Raw genomic sequence first — 22,911 nt, forward strand, 5'->3', positions numbered from 1 at the left:
GACAGAAATTGCACTTATTTAGAGGCAAAAAGGCAGAAATTCCCCTTCTTTTGGAGCAAAAATGAAGAAATTTCCCTTTTTAATGTCAAAAAGGTATGCATTCCCCTTATTTTAGGGCAAAAAGGCAGAAATTCCCCGTATTTTGGAGCAAAATTGCAGAAATTCTCCTAATTGTGGGGCAAAAAGGAAGAAATTCTCTATATGTTGGGGCAAAAAGACAGAAATTCTCTTTATTTTGGTGCAAAACTCAGAAATTCCACTTATTTTGGGGCAAAATTCCAGAAATTTCCCTTAATTTGGGGCAAAATTGCAGAATTTTCACTTATTTTATGGTAAAATGGCAGAAATTTCACTTATTTCAGGGAAAAAAGGCAGAAATTTTCCTCATTTTGGGGCAAAAAGGCAGAAATTCCTAATATTTTGTGGCAAAAATGCAGGATTTCCCCTCATTTTGAGGTAAAAAGGCTTAAATTCTCCATATTTGGGGGCAAAAAGGCAGAAATTTCCCTTATTTTGGGGCAAAATTGCAGAAATTTCACTTATTTCAGGGTAATAAGTCAGAAATTCCTTTTATTTTGGGGCAAAAAAGACAGAAATTCCCTTTGTTTTGGGGAAAAAAGACAGAAATTCCACTTATTTAGAGGCAAAAAGGCAGAAATTCCCCTTATTTTGGAGCAAAAATGAAGAAATTTCCTTTTTATATGGCAAAAAGGTATGCATTCCCTTTATTTTCGGGCAAAAAGGCAGAAATTCCCCGTATTTTGGAGCAAAATTGCAGAAATTCCCCTCATTTTGGGGCAAAAGGCAGAAATTCCCATTATTTTGGGGCAAAAATCAGAAATTGCCCTTACTTTGGGGCAAAATTCCAGGAATTTCCTTTATTTTGGCGCAAAATTGCAGGAATTTACCTTATTTTGGGGCAAAATTGCAGAAATTTCCCTTATTTGGGGCAAAATTGCAGAAATTTTACTTATTTTCAGGTAAAAAGGCTGAAATTTCCTTTATTTTGGGACAAAAAGGGAGAAATTCCCCTATTTTGGGGCAAAATTTTAGAAATTTTACTTATTTTGAAGAAATAAGGCAGAAATTCCTATTATTTTGTGGCAAAAAGGCAGAAATTTCCCTTATTTTGAGGTTATAAGGCTGAAATTCCCCTTATTTTGGGGCAAAGAGGCAGAAATTCCCATTATTTTGGGGAAGAATGCAGAAATTTCAAATATTTCAGGGCAAAATGGCAGAAATTCCCCTTATTTTGGGGCAAAAAGATGAAATTCCTATATTTTGGCTAAAATTGAAGAAATTTCACTTATTTCGGGACAAAAAGGCAGAAATTCCTCTTAATTTCGGGCAAAAAGGCAGAAATGACTTGTATTTTGGAGCAAAATTGCAGAAATTCCCCTAATATTGGTGAAAAAATGCAGAAATTCTTTTTATTTTGGGGCAAAAAGGCAGAAATTCTCCATATTTTGGAGCAAAAAGGCGGAAATTCCCCTTATTTTGAAGTAAAATGCTGAAATTCCCCATATTTTGGGGCAAAGGCAGAAATTCCCCTTATTTTGGGGCAAAATTGCAGAAATTTTATTTATTTCAGGGCAAAAAGTCAGAAATTCTCCTTATTTTGGGGCAAAAAGCAGAAATTTCTTTTATTATAGTACAAGATTGAAGAAATTTTCCTTATATTGGAACAAAAAGGCAGAAGTTCCCCATATTTTGGGGCAAAAGGCAGAAATTCTTTTTATTTTGAGGTAAAATGCAGAAATCCCCCTTATTTAGAGGTAAAATGCAGAAATTCCCTTTATTTTGGGGCTAAAAGGCAAAAATTCCCCTTATTTTGTAGCAAAATTTCAGAAATTCTCAAAATTTTAGAGCAAAAAGGCAGAAATTCTCCTTATTTTGGGGCAAAAAGACAGAAAATCTCCTTTTTTCAGGAGCAAAAAGTAAGAAATTCCCCATATTTTGGGGCAAAATTGCAGAAATTTTCTTTATATTTGGGCAAAATTGCAGAAATTTCCTTATTTTGGTGCAAAATTGCAGAAATTTCACTTATTTCAGAAAAAAAGGAAGAAATTTTTTTATTTTGGGGCAAAAAGGCAGAAATTTCTTTTATTTTGGAACAAAATTGCAGAGATTTTTATTTTTTTGGGGCAAAAAGGCAGAAATTCCCCATATTTTGGGGCAAAAAGGCAGAAATTCCCCTTATTTTGAAGTAAAAAGGCTGAAATCCCCCTTATATTCGACCAAAAAGTCAGAAATTTCCTTCATGTTAGGGCAAAAAACAGAAATTTTGTTTGTTTTTGGGGAAAAGGCAGAAATTGCACTTATTTTGAGTCAAAAAGGCGGAAAATCCCCTTATTTTGTGGCAAAAATGTAGAAATTTCCCTTTTTATGGCAAAAAGGTATACATTCACTTTATTTTCGGGCAAAAAGGCAGAAATTCCCTGTATTTTGGAGCAAAATTGCAGAAATTCTCCTAATTTGGGGGCAAAAACGCAGAAATTCCCCTTATTTTGGGGTAAAACTGCAGAAATTTCACTTATTTAGCGGCAAAATGGCAGAAGTTCCCCTTATTCTCAGCAAAAAAAGCAGAAAATCCCCGTATTTTGGAGCAAAATTGCAGAAATTCTCATAATTTTCAGGCAAAAAGACAGAAATTCTCCTTATTTTGAGGCACAAAACAGAAAATCTCCTTATTTGGGGCAAAAGGCAGAAATTCCTCTTATTTTAGGGCAAAATTGCAGAAATTTCCCTTATTTGAAGGCAAAAAACAGAAATTCCCCTTATTTTGGGGCAAAATTGCAGAAATTTCCCTTATTATGGGGAAAAATTGCAAAAATTTCCCTTATTTTAGGGCAAAATTGCAGAAATTTCACTTATTTAATAGAAAAAAAGCAAAAATTTTTCTTATTTTGGAGCAAAAAGGTAGAAATTCCCATTATTTTGGGGCAAAAATGCAGAAATTCACCTAATTTTGGGGTAAAATTGCAGAAATTTCACATTTCAGGGCAAAAAGGTAGAAATTTCCCTTATTTTGGGGCAAAATTGCAGAAATTTCACTTATTTCAGGGTAATAAGTCAGAAATTTTCCTTATTTTGGGGCAAAAAAGACAGAAATTCCCTTTGTTTTAAAAGAAAAAGACAGAAATTTCACTAATTTAGAGGCAAAAAGGCAGAAATTCCCCTTCTTTTGGAGCAAAAATGAAGAAATTTCCCTTTTTAATGGCAAAAAGGTATGCATTCCCCTTATTTTCGGGCAAAAAGGCAGAAATTCCCCGTATTTTGGAGCAAAATTGCAGAAGTTCCCCTAATTGTGGGGCAAAAAGAAAGAAATTCTCTATATGTTGGGGCAAAAAGACAGAAATTCTCTTTATTTTGGGGCAAAACTCAGAAATTCCACGTATTTTGGGGCAAAATTCCAGAAATCCCTTATTTTGGGGCAAAATTGCAGAAATTTCACTTATTTTATGGTAAAATTGCAGAAATTTCACTTATTTCAGGGAAAAAAGGCAGAAATTTTCCTTATTTTGGGGCAAAAAGGCAGAAATTCCTAATATTTTGTGGCAAAAATGCAGAAATTCCCCTCATTTTGAGGTAAAAAGCCTGAAATTCTCCATATTTGGGGGCAAAAAGGCAGAAATTTCCCTTAATTTGAGGCAAAATTGCAGAAATTTCACTTATTTCAGGGTAATAAGTCAGAAATTCCCCTTATTTTGGGGCAAAAAAGAGAGAAATTCCCTTCGTTTAGGGAAAAAAGACAGAAATTCCACTTATTTAGAGGCAAAAAGGCAGAAATTCCGCTTATTTTGGAACAAAAATCAAGAAATTTCCTTTTTATATGGCAAACGGTTATGCATTCCCCTTATTTTCGGGCAAAAAGGCAGAAATTCCCCGTATTTTGGAGCAAAATTGCCGAAATTCCACTAATTTTGGGGCAAAAGGCAGAAATTCCCATTATTTTGGGGCAAAAATCAGAAATTGCCCTTACTTTGGGGCAAAATTCCAGAAATTTCCTTTATTTTGGGGCAAAATTGCAGGAATTTACCTTATTTTGGGGCAAAATTGCAGAAATTTTCCTTATTTGGGGCAAAATTGCAGAAATTTCAAATATTTCAGGGCAAAATGGCAGAAATTCCTCTTATTTTGGGGCAAAAAGATGAAATTCCTAATTTTTGGCTAAAATTGAAGAAATTTCACTTATTTCGGAACAAAATGGCAGAAATTCCTCTTAATTTCGGGCAAAAAGGCAGAAATGACCCGTATTTTGGAGCAAACTTGCAGAAATTTCCCTAATATTGGTGCAAAAATGCAGAAATTCCCTTTATTTTGGGGCAAAAATGCAGAAATTCTCCATATTTTGGTGCAAAAAGGCTGAAATTCCCCTTATTTTGAGGTAAAATGCTGAAATTCCCCATATTTTGGGGCAAAGGCAGAAATTCCCCTTATTTTGTGGCATAATTGCAGAAATTTCATTTATTTCAGGGATAAAAGTCAGAAATTCTTCTTATTTTGGGGCAAAAAGCAGAAATTTCTTTTATTATGGTACAAGATTGAAGAAATTTTCCTTATTTTGGAACAAAAAGGCAGAAATTCCCCATATTTTGGGGCAAAAGGCAGAAATTCTTTTTATTTTTAGGTAAAATGCAGAAATTCCCCTTATTTAGAGGTAAAATGCAGAAATTCCCTTTATTTTGGGGCTAAAAGGCAGAAATTCCCCGTATTTTGAAGCAAAATTGCAGAAATTCTCAAAATTTTCGAGCAAAAAAGCAGAAATTCTCCTTATTTTGGGGCAAAAAGACAGAAAATCTACTTTTTTCAGGAGCAAAAAGTAAGAAATTCCCCATATTTTGGTGCAAAATTGTAGAAATTTTCCTTACATTTGGGCAAAATTGCAGAAATTTCCCTTATTTTGGGGCAAAATTGCAGAAATTTCACTTATTTCAAAAAAAGGAAGAAATTTTCTTATTTTGGGGCAAAAAGGCAGAAATTTCTTTTATTTTGGAACAAAATTGCAGAGATTTTTCTTATTTTGAGGCAAAAAGGCAGAAATTCCCTATATTTTGGGGGAAAACGCAGAAATTACTTTTATTTTGAAGTAGAAAGGCTGAAATCCCCCTTATTTTCGGGCAAAAAATTCAGAAATTTCCTTCATGTTAGAGCAAAAAAAAGAAATTTTGTTTATTTTTGGGGAAAAGGTAGAAATTGCACTTATTTTGAGTCAAAAAGGCGGAAAATCCCCTTATTTTGTGGCAAAAATGTAGAAATTTTCCTTTTTTATGGCAAAAATGTATACATTCACTTTATTTTCGGGCAAAAAGGCAGAAATTCCCTGTATTTTGGAGCAAAATTGCAGAAATTCCTCTAATTTTGGAACAAAAAGGCAGAAATTCCCCTTATTTGGGGTAAAACTGCAGAAATTTCACTTATTTCGCGGCAAAATGGCAGAAGTTCCCCTTATTCTCGGCAAAAAAGGCAGAAAATCCCCGTATTTTGGAGCAAAATTGCAGAAATTCTCATAATTTTCAGGCAAAAAGACAGAAATTCTCCTTATTTTGGGGCAAAAAACAGAAAATCTCCTTATTTTGGGGCAAAAGCAGAAATTCCCCTTATTTTAGGGCAAAATTGCAGAAATTTCCCTTATTTGAAGGCAAAAAACAGAAATTCCCCTTATTTTGGGGCAAAATTGCAGAAATTTCCCTTATTATGTGGAAAAATATCAAAAATTTCCTTTATTTTAGGTCAAAATTGTAGAAATTTCACTTATTTCATAGAAAAAAAGCAAAAATTTTTCTTATTTTGGGAAAAAAAGGCAGAAATTCCCATTATTTTGGGGCAAAAATGCAGAAATTCACCTAATTTTGGGGTAAAATTGCAGAAATTTCACATATTTCAGGGTAAAAAGGCAGAAATTTCCCTTATTTTGTGGCAAAATTGAAGAAATTTCACTTATTTTAGGGTAATAATTCAGAAATTTTCCTTATTTTGGGGCAAAAAAGACAGAAATTTCACTTATTTAGAGGCAAAAAGGCAGAAATTCCCCTTATTTTGGAGCAAAAATGAAGAAATTTCCCTTTTTTAATGGCAAAAAGGTATGCATTCCCCTTATTTTCGGGCAAAAAGGCAGAAATTCCCCGTATTTTGTAGCAAAATTGAAGAAATTCCCCTAATTGTGGGGCAAAAAGGAAGAAATTCTCTATATGTTGGGGCAAAAAGACAGAAATTCCCCTTATTTTGGTGCAAAACTCAGAAATTCCACTTATTTCTGGGCAAAATTCCAGAAATTTTCCTTAATTTGGGGCAAAATTGCAGAAATTTCACTTATTTTATGGTAAAATTGCAGAAATTTCACTTATTTCAGAGAAAAAGGCAGAAGTATTCCTTATTTTGGGGCAAAAAGGCAGAAATTCCTAATATTTTGTGGCAAAAATGCAGAAATTCCCCTCATTTTGAGGTAAAAAGGCTGAAATTCTCCATATTTGGGGGCAAAAAGGCAGAAATTTCCCTTATTTTGGGGCAAAATTGCAGAAATTTCACTTATTTCAGGGTAATAAGTCAGAAATTCCTGTTATTTTGGGGCAAAAAAGACAGAAATTTCCTTCGTTTTGGGAAAAAAGACAGAAATTCAACTTATTTAGAGGCAAAAAGGCAGAATTTCCCTAATTTTTGGGCAAAAGGCAGAAATTCCCATTATTTTGGGGCAAAAATCAGAAATTGCCTTTTCTTTGGGGCAAAATTCCAGAAATTACCTTTATTTTTGGGGCAAAATTGCAGGAATTTCACTTATTTTCAGGTAAAAAGGCTGAAATTTCCTTTATTTTTGGAAAAAAAAAGGGAGAAATCCTCTATTTTGGGGAAAAATTGCAGAAATTTTCCTTATTTTGGATCAATAAGGCAGAAATTCCTATTATTTTGTGGAAAAAAGGCAGAAATTTCTCTTATTTTGAGGTTATAAGGCTGAAATTCCCCTTATTTTGGGGCAAAAAGGCAGAAATTCCCCTTATTTTGGGGTAAAATTGCAGAAATTTCAAATATTTCAGGGCAAAATGGCAGAAATTCCCCTTATTTTGGGGCAAAAAGATGAAATTCCTAATTTTTGGCTAAAATTGAAGAAATTTCACTTATTTCGGAACAAAATGGCAGAAATTCCTCTTAATTTCGGGCAAAAAGGCAGAAATGACCCGTATTTTGGAGCAAAATTGCAGAAATTCCCCTAATATTGGTGCAAAAATGCAGAAATTCCCTTTATTTTGGGGCAAAAATGCAGAAATTCTCCATATTTTGGTGCAAAAAGGCTGAAATTCCCCTTATTTTGTGGTAAAATGCTGAAATTCCCCATATTTTGGGGCAAAGGCAGAAATTCCCCTTATTTTGGGGCAAAATTGTAGAAATTTCATTTATTTCAGGGCAAAAAGTCAGAAATTCTCCTTATTTTGGGGCAAAAAGCAGAAATTTCTTTTATTATGGTACAAGATTGAAGAAATTTTCCTTATTTTGGAACAAAAAGGCAGAATTTCCCCATATTTTGGGGCAAAAGGCAGATTTTCTTTTTATTTTTAGGTAAAATGCAGAAATTCCCCTTATTTAGAGGTAAAATGCAGAAATTCCCTTTATTTTGGTGCTAAAAGGCAGAAATTCCCCGTATTTTGAAGCAAAATTGCAGAAATTCTCAAAATTTTCGAGCAAAAAGGCAGAAATTCTCCTTATTATGGGGCAAAAAGACAGAAAATCTCCTTTTTTCAGGAGCAAAAAGTAAGAAATTCCCCATATTTTGGTGCAAAATTGTAGAAATTTTCTTTACATTTGGGCAAAATTGCAGAAATTTCCCTTATTTTGGGGCAAAATTGCAGAAATTTCACTTATTTCAAAAAAAGGAAGAAATTTTCTTATTTTGGGGCAAAAAGGCAGAAATTTCTTTTATTTTGGAACAAAAGTGCAGAGATTTTTTTTATTTTGAGGCAAAAAGGCAGAAATTCCCTATATTTTGGGGCAAAACGCAGAAATTCCTGTTATTTTGAAGTAAAAAGGCTGAAATCCCCCTTATTTTCGGGCAAAAAGTCAGAAATTTCCTTCATGTTAGGGCAAAAAACAGAAATTTTGTTTATTTTTGGGGAAAAGTCAGAAATTGCACTTATTTTGAGTCAAAAAGGCGAAAAATCCCTTTATTTTGTGGCAAAAATGTAGAAATTTTTCTTTTTTATAGCAAAAAGGTATACATTCACTTTATTTTCGGGCAAAAAGGCAGAAATTCCCTGTATTTTGGAGCAAAAATACAGAAATTCCTCTAATTTTGGGGCAAAAAGGCAGAAATTCCCCTTATTTGGGGTAAAACTGCAGAAATTTCACTTATTTCGCGGCAAAATGGCAGAAGTTCCCCTTATTCTCGGCAAAAAAGGCAGAAAATCCCCGTATTTTGGAGCAAAATTGCAGAAATTCTCATAATTTTCAGGCAAAAAGACAGAAATTCTCCTTATTTTGGGGCAAAAAACAGAAAATCTCTTAATTTTGGGGCAAAAGCAGAAATTCCCCTTATTTTAGGGCAAAATTGCAGAAATTTCCCTTATTTGAATGCAAAAAACAGAAATTCCCCTTATTTTAGGGCAAAATTGCAGAAATTTGACTTATTACTTAGAAAAAAAGCAAAAATTTTTCTTATTTTGGGGAAAAAAGGCAGAAATTCCCATTATTTTGGGGCAAAAATGCAGAAATTCACCTAATTTTGGGGTAAAATTGCAGAAATTTCACATATTTCAGGGCAAAAAGGCAGAAATTTCTCTTATTTTGGGGCAGAATTGCAGAAATTTCACTTATTTCAGGGTAATAAGTCAGAAATTTTCCTTATTTTGGGGCATAAAAGACAGAAATTCCCTTTGTTTTAAAAGAAAAAGACAGAAATTGCACTTATTTAGAGGCAAAAAGGCAGAAATTCCCCTTCTTTTGGAGCAAAAATGAAGAAATTTCCCTTTTTAATGGCAAAAAGGTATGCATTCCCCTTATTTTCGGGCAAAAAGGCAGAAATTCCCCGTATGTTGGAGCAAAATTGCAGAAATTCTCCTAATTGTGGGGCAAAAAGGAAGAAATTCTCTATATGTTGGGGCAAAAAGACAGAAATTCTCCTTATTTTGGTGCAAAACTCAGAAATTCCACTTATTTTTGGGCAAAATTCCAGAAATTTCCCTTAATTTGGGGCAAAATTGCAGAAATTTCACTTATTTTATGGTAAAATTACAGAAATTTCACTTATTTCAGGGAAAAAAGGCAGAAATTTTCCTTATTTTGGGGCAAAAAGGCAGAAATTCCTAATATTTTGTAACAAAAATGCAGGAATTCCCCTTATTTTGAGGTAAAAAGGCTGAAATTCTCCATATTTGGGGGCAAAAAGGCAGAAATTTCCCTTATTTTGGGGCAAAATTGCAGTAATTTCACTTATTTCAGGGTAATAAGTCAGAAATTCCCCTTATTTTGGGGCAAAAAAGACAGAAATACCCTTTGTTTTGGGGAAAAAAGACAGAAATTCCACTTATTTAGAGGCAAAAAGGCAGAAATTCCCCTTATTTTGGAGCAAAAATGAAGAAATTTCCTTTATATATGGCAAAAAGGTATGCATTCCCTTTATTTTCGGGCAAAAAGGCAGAAATTCCCCGTATTTTGGAGCAAAATTGCAGAAATTCCCCTAATTTTGGGGCAAAAGGCAGAAATTCCCATTATTTTGGGGCAAAAATCAGAAATTGCCCTTACTTTGGGGCAAAATTCCAGAAATTTCCTTTATTTTGGGGCAAAATTGCAGGAATTTACCTTATTTTGGGGCAAAATTGCAGAAATTTTTTTTATTTGGGGCAAAGTTGCAGAAATTTTACTTATTTTCAGGTAAAAAGGCTGAAATTTCCTTTATTTTGGGACAAAAAGGGAGAAATTCCCCTATTTTGGGGCAAAATTGCAGAAATTTTACTTATTTTGGGGAAATAAGGCAGAAATTCCTATTATTTTGTGGCAAAAAGGCAGAAATTTCTCTTATTTTGAGGTTATAAGGCTGAAATTCCCCTTATTTTGGGGCAAAGAGGCAGAAATTCCCCTTATTTTGGGGAAGAATGCAGAAATTTCAAATATTTCAGGGCAAAATGGCAGAAATTCCCCTTATTTTGGGGCAAAAAGATGAAATTCCTATATTTTGGCTAAAATTGAAGAAATTTCACTTATTTCGGAACAAAAAGGCAGAAATTCCTCTTAATTTCGGGCAAAAAGGCAGAAATGACCCGTATTTTGGAGCAAAATTGCAGAAATTCCCTTAATATTGGTGTAAAATGCAGAAATTTTTTTTATTTAGGGGCAAAAGTGCAGAAATTCTCCATATTTTGGTGCAAAAAGGCTGAAATTCCCCTTATTTTGAAGTAAAATGCTGAAATTCCCCATATTTTGGGGGCAAAGGCAGAAATTCCCCTTATTTTGGGGCAAAATTGCAGAAATTTTATTTATTTCAGGGCAAAAAGTCAGAAATTCTCCTTATTTTGGGCAAAAAGCAGAAATTTCTTTTATTATGGTACAAGATTGAAGAAATTTTCCTTATTTTGGAACAAGAAGGCAGAAGTTCCCCATATTTTAGGGCAAAAGGCAGAAATTCTTTTTATTTTGAGGTAAAATGCAGAAATTCCCCTTATTTAGAGGTAAAATGCAGAAATTCCCTTTATTTTGGGGCTAAAAGGCAAAAATTCCCCTTATTTTGTAGCAAAATTTCAGAAATTCTCAAAATTTTAGAGCAAAAAGGCAGAAATTCTCTTTATTTTGGGGCAAAAAGACAGAAAATCTCCTTTTTTCAGGAGCAAAAAGTAAGAAATTCCCCATATTTTGGGGCAAAATTGCAGAAATTTTCTTTACATTTGGGCAAAATTGCAGAAATTTCCCTTATTTTGGGGCAAAATTGCAGAAATTTCACTTATTTCAGAAAAAAGGAAGAAATTTTCTTATTTTGGGGCAAAAAGGCAGAAATTTCTTTTATTTTGGAACAAAATTGCAGAGATTTTTCTTATTTTGAGGCAAAAAGGCAGAAATTCCCCATATTTTGGGGCAAAAGGCAGATATTCTCATTTATTTTGAAGTAAAAATGCTGAAATCCCCCTTATTTTTGGGCAAAAATTCAGAAATTTCCTTCATGTTTAGGCAAAAAAGAGAAATTTTGTTTATTTTTGGGGAAAAGGCAGAAATTGCACTTATTTTGAGTCAAAAAGGCGGAAAATCCCCTTATTTTGTGGCAAAAATGTAGAAATTTCCCTTTTTTATGGCAAAAAGTAATAAATTCACTTTATTTTCGGGCAAAAAGGCAGAAATTCCCTGTATTTTGGAGCAAAATTGCAGAAATTCCCCTGATTTTGGAACAAAAAGGCAAAAATTCCCCTTATTTTGGGGTAAAACTGCAGAAATTTCACTTATTTCGAGGCAAAATGGCAGAAGTTCCCCTTATTCTCGGCAAAAAAAGCAGTAAATCCCCGTATTTTGGAGCAAAATTGCAGAAATTCTCATAATTTTCAGGCAAAAAGACAGAAATTCTCCTTATTTTGAGGCAAAAAACAGAAAATCTCCTTATTTTGGGGCAAAAGGCAGAAATTCCCCTTATTTTAGGGAAAATTGCAGAAATTTCCCTTATTTGAAGGCAAAAAACAGAAATTCCCCTTATTTTGGGGCAAAATTGCAGAAATTTCCCTTATTATGTGGAAAAATTGCAAAAATTTCCCTTATTTTAGGGCAAAATTGCAGAAATTTCACTTCTTTCATAGAAAAAAAGCAAAATTTTTTCTTATTTTGGGGCAAAAGGGCAGAAATTCCCATTATGTTGAGGCAAAAATGCAGAAATTCACCTAATTTTGGGGTAAAATTGCAGAAATTTCACATATTTCAGGGCAAAAAGGCAGAAATTCCCCTTATTTTGAAGCAAAAATGAAGAAATTCCTTTTTTAATGGCAAAAAGGTATGCATTCCCCTTATTTTAGGGAAAAAAGGCAGAAATTCCCTGTATTTTGAAGCAAAATTGCAGAAATTCCCCTAATTGTGGGGCAAAAAGGAAGAAATTCTCTATATGTTGGGGCAAAAAGACAGAAATTCTCATAATTTTGGGGTAAAACTCAGAAATTCCACTTATTTTGGGGCAAAATTCCAGAAATTTTCCTAATTTTGGGGCAAAATTGCCGAAATTTCACTTATTTTATGGTAAAATTGCAGAAATTTCACTTATTTCAGGGAAAAAGGCAGAAATTTTCCTTATTTTGGGGCAAAAAGGCAGAAATTCCTAATATTTTTTGGCAAAAATGCAGAAATTCCCCTCATTTTGAGGTAAAAAGGCTGAAATTCTCCATATTTGGGAGCAAAAAGGCAGAAATTTCCCTTATTTTGAGGCAAAATTGCAGAAATTTCACTTATTTCAGGGTAATAAGTCAGAAATTCCCCTTATTTTGGGGCAAAAAGACAGAAATTCCCTTTGTTTTAAGGAAAAAAGACAGAAATTCCACTTATTTAGAGGCAAAAAAGCAGAAATTCCCCTTATTTTGGAGCAAAAATGAAGAAATTTCCTTTTTATATGGCAAAAACGTATGCATTCCCCTTATTTTCGGTCAAAAAGGCAGAAATTCCCTGTATTTTGGAGCAAAATTGCAGAAATTCCCCTAATTTTGGGGCAAAAGGCAGAAATTCCCATTATTTTGGGGCAAAAATCAGAAAATGCCCTTACTTTGGGGCAAAATTCCAGAAATTTCCTTTATTTTGGGGCAAAATTGCAGGAATTTACCTTATTTTGGGGCAAAATTGCAGAAATTTCCCTTATTTGGGGCAAAATTGCAGAAATTTCACTTATTTTCAGGTAAAAAGGCTGAAATTTCTCTATTTTGGGACAAAAATGGAGAAATCCCCTATTTTGGGGCAAAATTGCAGAAATTTTCCTTATTTTGGGGCAGTAAGGCAGAAATTCCTATTATTTTGTGGCAAAAAGGCAGAAATTTCCCTTATTTTGAGGTTATAAGGCTGAAATTCCCCTTATTTTGGGGCAAAAAGGCAGAAATTCCCCTTATTTTGGGGTAAAATTGCAGAAATTTCAAATATTTCAGGGCAAAATGGCAGAAATTTCTCTTATTTTGGGGCAAAAAGATGAAATTCCTAATTTTTGGCTAAAATTGAAGAAATTTCACTTATTTCGGAACAAAAAGGAAGAAATTCCTCTTAATTTCGGGCAAAAAGGCAGAAATGACCCGTATTTTGGAGGAAAATTGCAGAAATTTTCCTAATATTGGTGCAAAAACGCAGAAATTCCCTTTATTTTGGGGCAAAAAGGCAGAAATTCTCCATATTTTGGTGCAAAAAGGCTGAAATTCCCCTTATTTTGAGGTAAAATGCTGAAATTCCCCATATTTTGGGGCAAAGGCAGAAATTCCCCTTATTTTGGGGCAAAATTGTAAAAATTTCATTTATTTCAGGGCAAAAAGTAAGAAATTCTCCTTATTTTGGGGCAAAAAGCAGAAATTTCTTTTATTATTGTACAAGATTGAAGAAATTTTCCTTATTTTGGAACAAAAAGGCAGAAATTCCCCATATTTTGGGGCAAAAGGCAGAAATTCTTTTTATTTTGAGGTAAAATGCAGAAATTCCCCTTATTTAGAGGTAAAATGCAGAAATTCCCTTTATTTTGGGGCTAAAAGGCAGAAATTCCCCGTATTTTGAAGCAAAATTGCAGAAATTCTCAAAATTTTTGGGCAAAAAGGCAGAAATTCTTCTTATTTTTGGGGAAAAAGACAGAAAATCTACTTTTTTCAGGAGCAAAAAGTAAGAAATTCCTCATATTTTGGGGCAAAATTGCAGAAGTTTTCTTTACATTTGGGCAAAATTGCAGAAATTTCCCTTATTTTGGGGCAAAATTGCAGAAATTTCACTTATTTCAGAAAAAAGGAAGAAATTTTCTTATTTTGGGGCAAAAAGGGAGAAATTTCCTTTATTTTGGAACAAAATTGCAGAGATTTTTCTTATTTTGAGGCAAATAGGCAGAAATTCCCCATATTTTGGGGCAAAAGGCAGATATTCTTCTTTATTTTGAAGTAAAAAGGCTGAAATCCCCCTTATTTTCGTGCAAAAAGTCAGAAATTTCCTTCATGTTAGGGCAAAAAACAGAAATTTTGTTTATTTTTTGGGAAAAGGCAGAAATTGCACTTATTTTGAGTCAAAAAGGCGGAAAATACCCTTATTTTGTGGCAAAAATGTAGAAATTTCCCTTTTTTATGGCAAAAGTATAAATTCACTTTATTTACGGGCAAAAAGGGAGAAATTCCCTGTATTTTGGAGCAAAATTGCAGAAATTCCCCTGATTTTGGGGCAAAAAAGAAAAATTCCCCGTATTTTGGGGTAAAACTGCAGAAATTTCACTTATTTCGAGGCAAATGGCAGAAGTTCCCCTTATTCTCGGCAAGAAAGGAAGAAAATCCCCGTATTTTGGAGCAAAATTGCAGAAAATCTCATAATTTTCAGGCAAAAAGACAGAAATTCTCCTTATTTTGGGGCAAAAAACAGAAAATCTCCTTATTTTGGGGCAAAAGGCAGAAATTCCCCTTATTTTAGAAAAAATTGCAGAAATTTCCCTTATTTGAAGGCAAAAAATAGAAATTCCCCTTATTTTGGGGCAAAATTGCAGAAATTTCCTTTATTATGTGGAAAAATTGCAAAAATTTCCCTTATTTTAGGGCAAAATTGCAGAAATTTCACTTATTTCATAGAAAAAAAGCAAAAATTTTTCTTATTTTGGGGCAAAAAGGCAGAAATTGCCATTATTTTGGGGCAAAAATGCAGAAATTCACCTAATTTTGAGGTAAAATTGCAGAAATTTCACATATTTCAGGGCAAAAAGGTAGAAATTTCCCTTATTTTGGGGCAAAATTGCAGAAATTTCACTTATTTCAGGGTAATAAGTCAGAAATTTTCCTTATTTTGGGGCAAAAAAGACAGAAATTCCTTTTGTTTTATAAGAAAAAGACAGAAATTTCACTTATTTAGAGGCAAAAATGCAGAAATTCCCCTTATTTTGAAGCAAAAATGAAGAAATTTCCCTTTTTAATGGCAAAAAGGTATGCATTCCCCTTATTTTCGGGAAAAAAGGCAGAAATTCCCCGTATTTTGGAGCAAAATTGCAGAAATTCCCCTAATTGTGGGGCAAAAAGGAAGAAATTCTCTATATGTTGGGGCAAAAAGACAGAAATTCTCCTAATTTTGGGGCAAAACTCAGAAATTCCACTTACTTTGGGGCAAAATTCCAGAAATTTCCTTTATTTTAGGGCTAAATTGCAGGAATTTACCTTATTTTGGGGCAAAATTGCAGAAATTTCACTTATTTTCAGGTAAAAAGGCTGAAATTTCCTTTATTTTAGGACAAAAAGAGAGAAATTCCCCTATTTTGGGGCAAAATTGCAGAAATTTTCCTTATTTTGGGGCAATAAGGCAGAAATTCCTATTATTTTGTGGCAAAAAGGCAGAAATTTCCCTTATTTTGAGGTTATAAGGTTGAAATTCCCCTTATTTTGGGGCAAAAAGGCAGAAATTCCCCTTATTTTGGGGAAGAATGCAGAAATTTCAAATATTTCAGGGCAAAATGGCAGAAATTCCCCTTATTTTGGGGCAAAAAGATGAAATTCCTAATTTTTGGCTAAAATTGAAGAAATTTCACTTATTTCGGAACAAAAAGGCAGAAATTCCTCTTAATTTCGGGCAAAAAGGCAGAAATGACCCGTATTTTGGAGTAAAATTGCAGAAATTCCCCTAATATTGGTGAAAAAATGCAGAAATTCCCTTTATTTTGGGGCAAACAGGCAGAAATTCTCCATATTTTGGTGCAAAAATGCTGAAATTCCCCTTATTTTGAGGTAAAATGCTGAAATTCCCCATATTTTGGGGCAAAGGCAGAAATTCCCCTTATTTTGGGGCAAAATTGCGGAAATTTCATTTACTTCAGGGCAAAAAGTCAGAAATTCTCCTTATTTTGGGGCAAAAAGCAGAAATTTCTTTTATTATGGTACAAGATTGAAGAAATTTTCCTTATTTTGGAACAAAAAGGCAGAAGTTCCCCATATTTTGGGGCAAAAGGCAGAAATTCTTTTTATTTTGAGGTAAAATGCAGAAATTCCCCTTATTTTGGGGCAAAATTGCAGAAATTTCATTTATTTCAGGGCAAAAAGTGAGAAATTCTTCTTATTTTGGGGCAAAAAGCAGAAATTTCTTTTATTATTGTACAAGATTGAAGAAATTTTCCTTATTTTGGAACAAAAAGGCAGAAATTCCTCATATTTTGGGGCAAAAGGCAGAAATTCTTTTTATTTTGAGGTAAAATGCAGAAATTCCCCTTATTTAAAGGTAAAATGCAGAAATTCCCTTTATTTTGGGGCTAAAAGGCAGAAATTCCCCGTATTTTGAAGCAAAATTGCAGAAATTCTCAAAATTTTTGGGCAAAAAGGCAGAAATTCTTCTTATTATGTGGGAAAAAGACAGAAAATCTACTTTTTTCTGGAGCAAAAAGAAAGAAATTTCTCATATTTTGGGGCAAAATTGCAGAAATTTTCTTTACATTTGGGCAAAATTGCAGAAATTTCCCTCATTTTGGAGCAAAATTGCAGAAATTTCACTTATTTCAGAAAAAAGGAAGAAATTTTCTTATTTTGGGCCAAAAAGGCAGAAATTTCTTTTATTTTCGAACAAAATTGCAGAGATTTTTCTTATTTTGAGGCAAAAAGGCAGAAATTCCCCATATTTTGGGGCAAAAGGCAGATATTCTTCTTTATTTTGAAGTAAAAAGGCTGAAATCCCCCTTATTTTCGGGCAAAAAGTCAGAAATTTCCTTCATGTTAGGGCAAAAAACAGAAATTTTGTTTATTTTTGGGGAAAAGACAGAAATTGCACTTATTTTGAGTCAAAAAGGCGGAAAATCCCCTTATTTTGTGGCAAAAATGTAGAAATTTCCCTTTTTTATGGCAAAAGTATAAATTCACTTTATTTTCGGGCAAAAAGGGAGAAATTCCCTGTATTTTGGAGCAAAATTGCAGAAATTCCCCTGATTTTGGGGCAAAAAGGCAAAAATTCCCCGTATTTTGGGGTAAAACTGCAGAAATTTCACTTATTTCGAGGCAAAATGGCAGAAGTTCCCCTTATTCTCGGCAAGAAAGGAAGAAAATCGCCGTATTTTGGAGCAAAATTGCAGAAATTCTCATAATTTTCAGGCAAAAAGACAAATTCTCCTTATTTTAAGGCAAAAAACAGAAAATCTCCTTATTTTGGGGCAAAAGGCAGAAATTCCCCTTATTTTAGGGAAAATTTCAGAAATTTCCCTTATTTGAAGGCAAAAAACAGAAATTCCCCTTATTTTGGGGCAAAATTGCAGAAATTTCCTTTATTATGTGGAAAATTTGCAAAAATTTCCCTTATTTTAGGGCAAAATTGCAGAAATTTCACTTATTTCATAGAAAAAATGCAAAAATTTTTCTTATTTTGGGGCAAAAAGGCAGAAATTCCCATTATTTTGGGGCAAAAATGCAGAAATTTACCTAATTTTGGGGTAAAATTGCAGAAATTTCACATATTTCAGGGCAAAAAGGCAGAAATTAACCTTATTTTGGGGCAAAATTGCAGAAATTTCACTTATTTCAGGGTAATAAGTCAGAAATTTTCCTTATTTTGGGGCAAAAAAGACAGAAATTCCTTTTGTTTTATAAGAAAAAGACAGAAATTTCACTTATTTAGAGGCAAAAAGGCAGAAATTCCCCTTATTTTGAAGCAAAAATGAAGAAATTTCCCTTTTTAATGGCAAAAAGGTATGCATTCCCCTTTATTTTCGGGCAAAAAGGCAGAAATTCCCCGTATTTTGGAGCAAAATTGCAGAAATTCCCCTAATTGTGGGGCAAAAAGGAAGAAATTCTCTATATGTTGGGGCAAAAAGACAGAAATTCTCCTAATTTTGGGGCAAAACTCAGAAATTCCACTTACTTTGGGGCAAAATTCCAGAAATTTCCTTTATTTTAGGGCAAAATTGCAGGAATTTACCTTATTTTGGGGCAAAATTGCAGAAATTTCCCTTATTTGGGGCAAAATTGCAGAAATTTCACTTATTTTCAGGTAAAAAGGCTGAAATTTCTTTTATTTTGGGACAAAAAGGGAGAAATTCCCCTATTTTGGGGCAAAATTGCAGAAATTTTCTTTATTTTGGGGCAATAAGGCAGAAATTCCTATTATTTTGTGGCAAAAAGGCAGAAATTTCCCTTATTTTGAGGTTATAAGGCTGAAATTCCCCTTATTTTGGGGCAAAAAGGCAGAAATTCCCCTTATTTTGGGGTAAAATTGCAGAAATTTCAAATATTTCAGGGCAAAATGGCAGAAATTCCCCTTATTTTGGGGCAAAAAGATGAAATTCCTAATTTTTGGCTAAAATTGAAGAAATTTCACTTATTTCGGAACAAAAAGGCAGAAATTCCTCTTAATTTCGGGCAAAAAGGCAGAAATGACCCGTATTTTGGAGCAAAATTGCAGAAATTCCCCTAATATTGGTGAAAAAATGCAGAAATTCCCTTTATTTTGGGGCAAAAAGGCAGAAATTCTCCATATTTTGGTGCAAAAAGGCTGAAATTCCCCTTATTTTGAGGTAAAATGCTGAAATTCCCCATATTTTGGGGCAAAGGCAGAAATTCCCCTTATTTTGGGGCAAAATTGCGGAAATTTCATTTACTTCAGGGCAAAACGTCAGAAATTCTCCTTATTTTGGGGCAAAAAGCAGAAATTTCTTTTATTAGGGTACAAGATTGAAGAAATTTTCCTTATTTTGGAACAAAAAGGCAGAAGTTCCCCATATTTTGGGGCAAAAGGCAGAAATTCTTTTTATTTTGAGGTAAAATGCAGAAATTCCCCTTATTTAGAGGTAAAATGCAGAAATTCCCTTTATTTTGGTGCTAAAAGGCAGAAATTCCCCGTGTTTTAAAGCAAAATTGCAGAAATTCTCAAAATTTTCGGGCAAAAAGGCAGAAATTCTCCTTATTTTGGGGCAAAAAGACAGAAAATCTCCTTTTTTCAGGAGCAAAAATCAAGAAATTCCCCATATTTTGGGGCAAAATTCCAGAAATTTTCTTTACATTTGGGCAAAATTGCAGAAATTTCCCTTATTTTGAGACAAAATTGCAGAAATTTCACTTATTTCAGAAAAAAAGGAAGAAATTTTCTTATTTTGGGGCAAAAAGGCAGAAATTTCTTTTATTTTGGAACAAAATTGCAGAGATTTTTCTTATTTTGAGGCAAAAAGGCAGAAATTCCCCATATTTTGGGGCAAAAAGGCAGAAATTCCCCTTATTTTGGGGCAAAGAAACAGAAATTTTGGTTTTTTTTGGAAAAAACGCAGAAATTGCACTTATTTTGAGTCAAAAAGGTGGAAAATCCCCTTATTTTGGGGCAAAAATGAAGAAATTTCCTTTTTTTATGGCAAAAAGGTATACATTCTCTATATTTTCAGGCAAAAGGCAGAAATTCCCCTTATTTTAGGGCAAAATTGCAGAAATTTCTCTCATTTGAAGGCAACAAACAAAAATTCCCCTTATTTTTGGGCATAATTTCAAAAATTTCCCTTATTATGGGGAAAAATTGCAGAAATTTCCCTTATTTTAGGGCAAAATTGCAGAAATTTCATTAATTTCAGGGTAAAAAGTCAGAAATTCCCCTTATTTTGGGGCAAAAAGCAGAAATTTCTTTTATTATGGTACAAATTTGAAGAAATTTTAATTATTTTGGAACAAAAAGGCAGAAATTCCTCATATTTTGGGGCAAGAGGCAGAAATTCTTCTTATTTTGAGGTAAAATGCAGAAATTCCCCTTATTTAGAAGAAAAATGCAGAAATTCCCCAAATATTGAGGGAAAATGCAGAAATTCCCTTTATTTTGGGGCGAAAAAACATAAATTCCCCGTATTTTGAAGCAAAATTGCAGAAATTCTCATAATTTTCAGGCAAAAAAACAGAAATACTCCTTATTTTGGGGCAAAAAGACAGAAAATCTCCTTTTTTCGGGGGCAAAAAGTCAGAAATTCTTCTTATTTTGAGGCCAGAATTGCAGAAATTTCCTTTACATTTGGGCAAAATTGCAGAAATTTACTTTTTTTGGGGCAAAATTGCAGAAATTTCACTTATTTCAGAAAAAAGGCAGAAATTTTCTTATTTTGGGGCAAAAAGGCCGAAATTTCTTTTATTTTGGTACAAAAATGCAGAAATTTTTATTATTTTGGGGCAAAAATGCAGAAATTCCCCATATTTGGGGGCAAAAAGGCAGAAATTCCCCTTATTTTGAAGTAAAAAGGCTGAAATCCCCCTTATTTTCGGGCAAAAAGTCAGAAATTTCCTTCATGTTAGGGCAAAAAACAGAAATTTTGTTTATTTTTGGGGAAAAGGCAGAAATTGCACTTATTTTGAGTCAAAAAGGCGGAAAATCCCCTTATTTTGTGGCAAAAATGTAGAAATTTCTCTTTTTTATGGCAAAAAGGTATACATTCACTTTATTTTCGGGCAAAAAGGCAGAAATTCCCTGTATTTTGGACCAAAATTGCAGAAATTCCCCTAATTTTGGGGCAAAAAGGCAGAAATTCCCCTTATTTTGGGGTAAAACTGCAGAAATTTCACTTATTTAGCAGCAAAATGGAAGAAGTTCCCCTTATTCTCGGCAAAAAAAGCAGAAAATCCCCGTATTTTGGAGCAAAATTGCAGAAATTCTCATAATTTTCAGGCAAAAAGAAAGAAATTCTCCTTATTTTGGGGCAAAAGGCAGAAATTACCCTTATTTTAGGGCAAAATTGCAGAAATTTCCCTTATTTGAAGGCAAAAAACAGAAATTCCCCTTATTTTGGGGCAAAATTGCAGAAATTTCCCTTATTATGGGGAAAAATTGCAAAAATTTCCCTTATTTTAGGGCAAAATTGCAGAAATTTCACTTATTTAATAGAAAAAAAGCAAAAATTTTTCTTATTTTGGGGCAAAAAGGCAGAAATTCCCATTATTTTGGGGCAAAAATGCAGAAATTCACCTAATTTTGGGGTAAAATTGCAGAAATTTCACATATTTGAGGGCAAAAAGGCAGAAATTTCCCTTATTTTGGGGCAAAATTGCAGAAATTTCACTTATTTCAGGGTAATAAGTCAGAAATTTTCTTTATTTTGGGGCAAAAAAGACAAAAATTCCCTTTGTTTTAAAAGAAAAAGACAGAAATTTCACTTATTTAGAGGCAAAAAGGCAGAAATTCCCCTTCTTTTGGAGCAAAAATGAAGAAATTTCCCCTTTTAATGGCAAAAAGGTATGCATTCCCCTTATTTTCGGGCAAAAAGGCAGAAATTCCCCGTATTTTGGAGCAAAATTGCAGAAGTTCCCCTAATTGTGGGGCAAAAAGGAAGAAATTCTCTATATGTTGGGGCAAAAAGACAGAAATTCTCTTTATTTTGGGGCAAAACTCAGAAATTCCACTTATTTTGGGGCAAAATTCCAGAAATTCCCCTTATTTTGGGGCAAAATTGCAGAAATTTCAAATATTTAACGGTAAAATTGCAGAAATTTAACTTATTTCAGGGAAAAAAGGGAGAAATTTTCCTTATTTTGGGGCAAAAATGCAGAAATTCCTAATATTTTGTGGCAAAAATGCAGAAATTCCCCTCATTTTGAGGTAAAAAGGCTGAAATTCTTTATATTTGGGGGCAAAAAGGCAGAAATTTCCCTTAATTTGAGGCAAAATTGCAGAAATTTCACTTATTTCAGGGTAATAAGTCAGAAATTCCCCTTATTTTGGGGCAATAAAGAGAGAAATTCCCTTTGTTTTGGGGAAAAAAGACAGAAATTCCACTTATTTAGAGGCAAAAAGGCAGAAATTCCCCTTATTTTGGAGCAAAAATGAAGAAATTTCCTTTTTATATGGCAAAAAGGTATGCATTCCTCTTATTTTCGGGCAAAAAGGCAGAAATACCCCGTAATTTGGAGCAAAATTGCAGAAATTCCCCGAATTTTGGGGCAAAAGGCAGAAATTCCCATTATTTTGGGGCAAAAATCAGAAATTGCCCTTACTTTGGGGCAAAATTACAGAAATTTCCCTTATTTGGGGCAAAATTGCAGAAATTTCACTTATTTTCAGGTAAAAAGGCTGAAATTTCCTTTATTTTGGGACAAAAAGGGAGAAATCCCCTATTTTGGGGCAAAATTGCAGAAATTTTCCTTATTTTGGAGCAGTAAGGCAGAAATTCCTATTATTTTGTGGCAAAAAGGCAGAAATTTCCCTTATTTTGAGGTTATAAGGCTGAAATTCCCCTTATTTTGGGGCAAAAAGGCAGAAATTCCCCTTATTTTGGGGTAAAATTGCAGAAATTTCAAATATTTCAGGGCAAAATGGCAGAAATTCCCCTTATTTTGGGGCAAAAAGATGAAATTCCTAATTTTTGGCTAAAATTGAAGAAATTTCACTTATTTCGGAACAAAAAGGCAGAAATTCCTCTTAATTTCGGGCAAAAAGGCAGAAATGACCCGTATTTTGGAGCAAAATTGCAGAAATTCCCCTAATATTGGTGAAAAAATGCAGAAATTCCCTTTATTTTGGGGCAAAAAGGCAGAAATTCTCCATATTTTGGTGCAAAAAGGCTGAAATTCCCCTTATTTTGAGGTAAAATGCTGAAATTCCCCATATTTTGGGGCAAAGGCAGAAATTCCCCTTATTTTGGGGCAAAATTGCAGAAATTTCAATTATTTCAGGGCAAAAAGTCAGAAATTCTCCTTATTTTGGGGCAAAAAGCGGAAATTTCTTTTATTATTGTACAAGATTGAAGAAATTTTTTTTATTTTGGAACAAAAAGGCAGAAATTCCCCATATTTTGGGGCAAAAGGCAGAAATTCTTTTTATTTTGAGGTAAAA

The sequence above is a fragment of the Micromys minutus genome (assembly GCF_963924665.1).
Source record: "Micromys minutus genome assembly, contig: SCAFFOLD_43, whole genome shotgun sequence".
Taxonomy (NCBI): domain Eukaryota; kingdom Metazoa; phylum Chordata; class Mammalia; order Rodentia; family Muridae; genus Micromys; species Micromys minutus.